We start from the raw sequence: 8,253 nt of genomic DNA on the forward strand, positions 1-8,253 counted from the left end.
TTAAGGAGATCAGGTCGGATCTTATACAATTCAGGAATTGTACGAAAATTCACTAAGTTCGTCTGATGTCTGAAATGTGTTGTGAGCAGATATCAAAATTCATTATTAAGTTCGTCTCATATTTAAAACGTGTTGTGAGCATTCCTATTTATGTGCTTCATATATATATATATATATATATATATATATATATATATATATATATATACATATATATATGTGTGTGTGTGTATGTGTGTGTATATGATGTGTGTGTGTGTGTGATTATAATCACATGAGCACGTGAAAAATAACAGACGGTGTGTAGGTCCTGACCGGTTTTGACTATATTTCCAAGCCGTTAGAAATAAGGTAAACTGTGGTATATACATGTTTATATATATATATATATAAATATATATATATATATATATATATATATATATATATATATATATATATATAAGCAGTCTTTTAATCTTAGTTATCAACCAAGACCCATCATAGCTCTGTTTGTTTGTTTGTACGGTGTTTTTATGTTTCATAGAACCAGTGGTTATTCAGCAACGGGACCACCGGCTTTACGTGACTTCCGACGAACCACGTCGAGAGTGAACTTCTATCACCAGAAATACACATCTCTAACTCCTCAGTGGAATGCCCGAGAATCGAACTTCGGGACCACTGCAGTGGCAAGCACAGACCATACCAACCACGCCACTGCACTGAGGCGCTTTTAATTGTTGTGGTTAGATAACTGACAAGACTCCACGGTAAACTTTTATACTTGCTGCAGTATCCTACATTTCAAGTGTCTACCTGAAAGGAACTCATTAAAATTAGATCATAAGCGAATGAAAACATTTTAAGGAAAACATAGACGTTGTGCAGCTTAATAAACAGTACCAACAGATGCGAAGACAACGTAAACACAAAAACTTCACCTCATCAGCGGTGCTGTCAAGTATTCCATAGACTCGTTGCTGTAGAAATGAAACAATGGTCGTAATGAAAAAACGGTAAGAATGAAACAACGGTGGGGATGAAACAGCGATGGGAATGAAACTACAGTAGGAATGAAACAACAGTAGGAACGAAACAACGGTGGGAATGAAACTATGGTAGGAATGAAACAACGGTCAGAATGAAACAACGGTTGGAATTAAACTACGGTAGGAATGAAATAACGGTCGTAATTAAACGAAACAATAGTAGGATTGAAACAACAGTGGGAATGAAACAACGGTGGGAGAAACTATGGTAGGAAATGAAACAACGGTCAGAATTGAAAACAACAATAAGTGTTGGAATTTAAACTCGGCTAGGGAATGAAATAACGGTCGTACTTTAAACGAAAACAATAGTAGGATTGAAACAACAGTGGAGAATGAAAACACCCGGTGGTGGAATGAACAACGGTCGGAATTAAAAATGAAAAAACGGTAAGAATGAAACAACGGTGGGGATGAAACAGCGATGGGAATGAAACTACAGTAGGAATGAAACAACAGTAGGAACGAAACAATGGCGGGAATGAAACTACGGTAGGAATGAAACAACGGTCAGAATGAAACAACGGTTGGAATTAACGGTAAGAATGAAACAACGGTGGGGATGAAACAGCGATGGGAATGAAACTACAGTAGGAATGAAACAACAGTAGGAACGAAACAACGGTGGGAATGAAACACTATGGTGGATGAACAACGGTGAAAAACGAAACCAAGGTCAGAATGAAACAACGGTTGGAATTAAACTACGGTAGGAATGAAATAACGGTCGGAATTATACGAAACAACAGTAGGATTGAAACAACAGTGGGAATTAAACACCGGTGGGAATGAAACAACGGTCGGAATTAAAAATGAAAAAACGGTAAGAATGAAACAACGGTGGGGATGAAACAGCGATGGGAATGAAACTACAGTAGGAATGACAACAGTAGGAACGAAACAACGGTGGGAATGAAACTACGGTAGGAATGAAACAACGGTCAGAATGAAACAACGGTTGGAATTAATGGTAAGAATGAAACAACGGTGGGGATGAAACAGCGATGGGAATGAAACTACAGTAGGAATGAAACAACAGTAGGAACGAAACAACGGTGGGAATGAAACTATGGTAGGAATGAAACAACGGTCAGAATGAAACAACGGTTGGAATTAAACTACGGTAGGAATGAAATAACGGTCGGAATTAAACGAAACAACAGTAGGATTGAAACAACAGTGGGAATGAAACACCGGTGGGAATGAAACAACGGTCGGAATTAAACAATGGTCGTAATGAAACAACGGTCGGAACGAAACAATGGTGGGAATGAAATTACGGTACGAATGACAATGGTCGCAATGAAACAACGGTCACAATTAAGCAATGGTCGGAATGAAACAACGGTAGGAATAATACAATGGTGGGAATGAAACAACGGTAGGAATGAAACAACGGTGGGAATGAAACTACGGTCAGAATGAAACAACAGTGGGAACGAAACAACGGTGGGAATGAAACAACGGTCGGAATGAAACAACGGTGGGAATGAAATAACGGTCGGAACGAAACAACGGTCGGAATGAAACAACGGTCGGAATGAAACAACGGAAGTCCTTAGCAAACCCAATTAAGAGTTCTCACGGACATAATTTCGTTATCATTATGCATGGCTGAATGACTTCTACGTATAAATATAACTGCAGCCAACTTTTAACAACTACTGAGGGCAACTGTGGAGGAGGGGGGGGGGGGGGGGGTGGGGGGGGGGGGGCGATGGGGAGGTGGTTCTTTCCGTTTCATATTCAGACCCTTTTGTTTCTTCCTGCTAATTTTTCTGGCTATATTCATCTCTCTCTCTCTCTCTCTCTCTCTCTCTCTTTCCTCTCTCTCTCTCTCTCTCTCTCTCTCTCTCTCTATATAATATATATATATATATTATATATATATATATATATATATATATATATATATATTATATATATATATATATATATATATATATATATATATATATATATATATATATATATATATATTATATTGTAAGTCACATCTTCCTCCTGTTTACCTATACAGTTTGATAACAAAATACCTTTGTTTCTGTATATTTGTTTTGTTTGTATGGTGTTTTTACGTTGCATGGAACCAGTGGTTATGCAGCAACGGGACCAACGGCTTTACGTGACTTCCGAACCACGTCGAGAGAGAATTTCTATCACCAGAAATACACATCTCTCACCCCTCAATGTGATGTCCGAGAATCGAACTCGCGGCCACCAATGTGGCAGGCCAAGACCATACCGACCAGGCCACTGAGGCGCTTTTGTTTCTGTAAATTTCAATATTCTAAACAATTATCTATATTACCAAAAGACGCATTACACCAGTAAGTATTGTTAAAGGCTTACATAATCGGTTAAAAAAGATATGCCCAACATAGGATAGTACTTATTTCTATGAGCACGAGTGAAATCAAATTAATATTACATTCAAATCAACATGAAATTTTGATAAATATATATGAAACAAAACTCGTCACAAACACTAACACAAAATAACTCCTTTAACGTAACGACTCATAACTACAGCGTCGAGAACTTGTTAAAGCTTTCCTTCAGACCAATACCTCTAATAACTGCAGACGCCTGTAGTCACGGAAGAACATAGAAAGTAAAGAGTTATGACGTGAAGGCCTTTTGTCAAGAAAGAAAAAAGAAGAAAAAGAAAATGTCCTCCCTCTTTAAACACTTCAATTTAGGGAATAAGAAAATTTACACTCGACTCGTGGGGCCTTTTAGGAGGTGGCAGAAACCACATAATACAGGTGTTACAGGGGAAATTACAGGTATTGCGAGGATTAAAGGGGTTGTTTCCTGCGGTATCTATCAATTGTAAGTCATATGTCGGTGGACCAACTCTTTGTGCATTAGGAAGACCCGTCTGCAACAGACCACAACGAACTCACTCTCTCTTCCTCTGTTTTTCTTTCTCTCTGCCTAGTACGGTTTCTCCAGCTGGGTTAACCGGTCTAAACATACGCGAACATTTCTGGCTGTCTGCTATGTTTTACCGATCTGGCTGAGCCAGTCAGCCATTTAGCCAAGCACAGGCATTTATGGACAAAAATGTCGTATAAATTTTGTCGAAGCGCAGGCCGAGCAGAAGGTATCTTTTCTTAATCGTCCTTGTTTCTCACTATAATCTAAGATCGATATGAAGAGGAACTGGGCACGATTATGTTCAAGGCCACAAGAGTAAATTAACAAGTTGCTGTCGGTTCTGGCTGCTACCGTCAGAAAAAAAAAAAAAAAAAAAAAAAACTATGCAAAAGTTAAAGGTTATGTTTTGTGAGAGTACAACTTCACTTTCTTCATCAGCTGATGCAACTCGGATTCCTCTATCGAATCTAGCCTTAAAAAAACAATGACTTCTAATGTTGACCTAAAACAATTCCACTTTTGAATAAGTTCTGTTCCATAAAACATTTAGAAAACACGCATAAACTTTCAGAACACATGAATAAAAAGAAAAGATAAATAGTACAAATAACTATATATTCTTCCTTTGGGAAGCGAAAACTTTACAGCAGAAGTTTTATGAAACCCAAGCTGAAAGCTTTCACAGCTATCGAATGCTCCATTAACTAAATTCTAAATGCATAGGTAATTACAGACTTCCATTTTCAATATGGTTTTCAAAATGCAGACTGTTACCCAGTCAAAAAAATAAAAAAAAGATTGCTATCTATAGTTACATAGCACAAATAGACATTTAACTAACCGAGGTTAAAATCAGCTTACATCTACACACTTCCTCATAAACTCAGTGAGAGAGAGAGAGAGAGAGGCAACATACGCCTACAGACTTCCTCATACAGAGAGAGAGAGAGAGAGAGAGAGCACGTACACCTAGAGGATCCCTCTAAACTCACTGAGAGAGAGAGAGAGAGAGAGAGAGAGAGGCAAGATACACCTACATAGACTTCCTCATAAAAGAAAGAGAGAGCAAAATGACAAAGCAGTTTATGCGCAAAAAGATAATATAATACCTCCGGTTTTTTCCGCTATGGAATGATAAGTATATAAAAAAAGTCAAAGGAAGAACAAGGAAGCGTAAGTAATTTAGATCAAGACCGCAGCAATTAAAAACAATATAACTAAAACGACAGAGCCCGGGTGATGGGGGAGGTGGGGGAGGCCGAGACACCTTACAATTTGGGGATAATTGTGGGTCTCATTTGACCGATTAAACATTTCCACGACACCTTTAAAGGAGAATGCATCGCCTCTGGACTTCTCGTTAGTGGCTAATTAAATATATAAAGAGAGAGAGAGAGAGAGAGAGAGAGAGAGAGAAGAACATTGTTTTTTTTGCCCAATTCCCTCGTCCCAAGTCAGGGAATGCAATAATGAATGACCTTAGGGGCGCCTGCAAGCATCTAGCAAGCATGCTCAACAAGTCCCTGTGCTTTCTAGGAACCAGTGCTTGCTTGACGCGCCCTGCCAGCAAGTTGCAAGGGCTAAGTTGCAAAGGGCAAGTTGCAATGGATGCTTCCCAAAGTTGAAACACATATAACAACACTAGCGTTATATTCACGAGGCTGAGCGCAGCATGGAGCATGAAACCTACTGTGTAATTAATACTGGTGTAGCCGCAAGTTAAATCGCTTTTGCGATTAATTACAGCAATATGAGGATTAAATCTAAAGATTAGGGGGGTTCCATTCCCGCACTAGGAAATGAACTACGAGTGACTGAAGCCAAATAACAAGGAGTTAATAGCTTTTGCGATTCATTATTGCAATGTCGTGAGCGTCATAATAAATGACTAAAGGTGGTATTATAAACCTAATGTTTATCGATTTCAATAAGGAATTTGGGGACGTATATAAACGAAAATAAAGTATTAAAGGTTTTAACGCATTCTCGTGTGTTATAGTATTTCCTTTATGTTCATTTAATAGCAAGGAATACAGCACAAACCTAAAATGCTTGCACTGTATTGTCGGTTTGTATCGTAACATTTCCCTCTTAACATTTACGATACAGTCAAACCTGAAAAGTTTGCAAAGTAAATGTTAAGATAAAATGTTAAGCTTTGTATAAACCAAACACTCTTAGATTTCAGTCAGTTATTTGAGACCTATATAAAAAAATGCTTAGTGCGAGTTACAAAAATTTTAGGGATTATAAAAAATAATTTACTCTCTTTTTATAACGTATAAGGCAGTACGTGCATTAAAGGAAAATATGTAAAATTCGTAAGAGGGCTTGTTAAAAAATAATGAGAATTATAATGAACACATTTTCTTTTTATAACGCACATGAGAGGAAAATGTGTTATATTAAGTTAGTCTCCTTAATTTCTGTTTATAACAGAATATATAACTGTTTGTTTGCTTGTATGGTGTTTTTACGTTGCATGGAACCAGTGGTTATTCAGCAACGGGACCAACGGCTTTACGTGACTTCCGAACCACGTCGAGAGTGAACTTCTATCACCAGGATTATACACATCCCTCACACCTTGATGGAATGCCCGAGAATCGAACTCATGGCCACCCAGGTGGTACGCCAACACCATACCGACCACGCCACTTAAGCGTTATACAACAGAATATAATGCCTACATGAGAGGAAAATGTGTAAAGATTATAACAAAATGCAATGGAGTTACATTAACTCCATGTATAATTCAAGAGTAAAACATTGTAACAAAAATAAAAAGGGGTCATATTAACTCAAAGTTTCATTAACTTGATGTTACTTATTTCTTTTCGATAAGGGACAGAGGATTCACGTGGAAGAAAAAGAAGGTGTTTTAAAAGGTTCAGCTGCTGGATCTCCTCTTTGGCTTATCAGGACAAAGGAAACCACAAATTAGGCTTTGGGACGAAACGAGGTCATTTGTATTCAAGACACAACTAATGAAACGAACCTACGCTTACAATTCTCTCTCTCTCTCTCTCTCTCTCTCTCTCTCTCTCTCTCTCTCTCTCTCTCTCTCTCTCTTCAAGACACAGGTAAGGAAACGAAAATGCGCTTAAAATCTTCGTTCTCTCTCTCTCACGATGTCTCCTCGGATGGACTAACAAGTCTTTGAGACATCCTAATCCTTGTAACTCTCTCTCTCTCTCTCTCTCTCTCTCCAAGACACAGTTAATGAAACGAAAATGCGCTTCAAAATCTCTCTCTCTCTCTCTCTCTCTCTCTCTCTCTCTCTCTCTCTCTCTCTCTTGTATATACACTTTAACTTGTTTTTTGGAGTTCCAATCTTATCTAACCTTGTTTAGTAAAGAAGAGTATTCTAGTCCATTTTTTTTTCTCTCTTAAGAGGACATCTTTGCTAATCCTTCTTTAAATTGTATTAAAAAATTCATAACGTCAGCTCAATTTATCCCTTTCATAGGACTTGATTCTATCGTACTTGATTAATAATAAAAATAATTCAACCACAAAATTTTCAAATTCTCTCTCTCTCTCTCTCTCTCTCTCTCTCTCTCTCTCTCTCTCTCTGAGAAGAGAGAGAGAGAATTGTTAAGGATCCGTGAAAACATGAATACTATTAAAACATAATTATAAACGACAGGGCCTCGGCTTTCTCTGACTCTGTACAAACACACACACACACACACACACATACACACAACACACACACACAGACACACACATATATATATATATATAATATATATATATATATATATATATATATATTTGCGTGTGCCATTGTCTGTGTATTTATGTGTGTTTGCATACATTCCTTCTTGCACTCGAACGCGTACATGCCTGGAAAAACGGATCACTTTTAAAGAATAACCCCGACCACCATCGCAACACAACATTCCGAAACATCTATCTTTCGCTTTCCCGAAAAAAGAAAAAAAACAAAAATACGCCACCGACCGCAGACATTCAACGTGACACCGAAAAAGCTGCTAATGTCCACGAGAACTAAGGAACCCTAACAGCGGCGAATCTATAAATATATCAGTCAGCTTCGGGGCAAGAGGGAGCCAACTCCAGGGTAACAACAGAGAGAGAGAGAGAGAGAGAGAGAGAGAGAGAGAGAGAGAATGTAATTTGTATATTTTTCACTCAATTTGTTGTACGTTTAGACAAAGTTTTTAGTAACTTAGGGAATTTTCTGGAAACATTAGTTAAAGAATAATGAGAGAGAGAGAGAGAGAGAGAGAGAGAGAGAGAGAGAGAGAGAGAGAGAGAGGGCCATCTGTTTACATAAAACTGTCATAAAAACGCTCCATGTAAATGCGAACCG

The sequence above is a fragment of the Macrobrachium nipponense genome, chromosome 22 (genome assembly GCF_015104395.2).
Source record: "Macrobrachium nipponense isolate FS-2020 chromosome 22, ASM1510439v2, whole genome shotgun sequence".
Classification (NCBI taxonomy): domain Eukaryota; kingdom Metazoa; phylum Arthropoda; class Malacostraca; order Decapoda; family Palaemonidae; genus Macrobrachium; species Macrobrachium nipponense.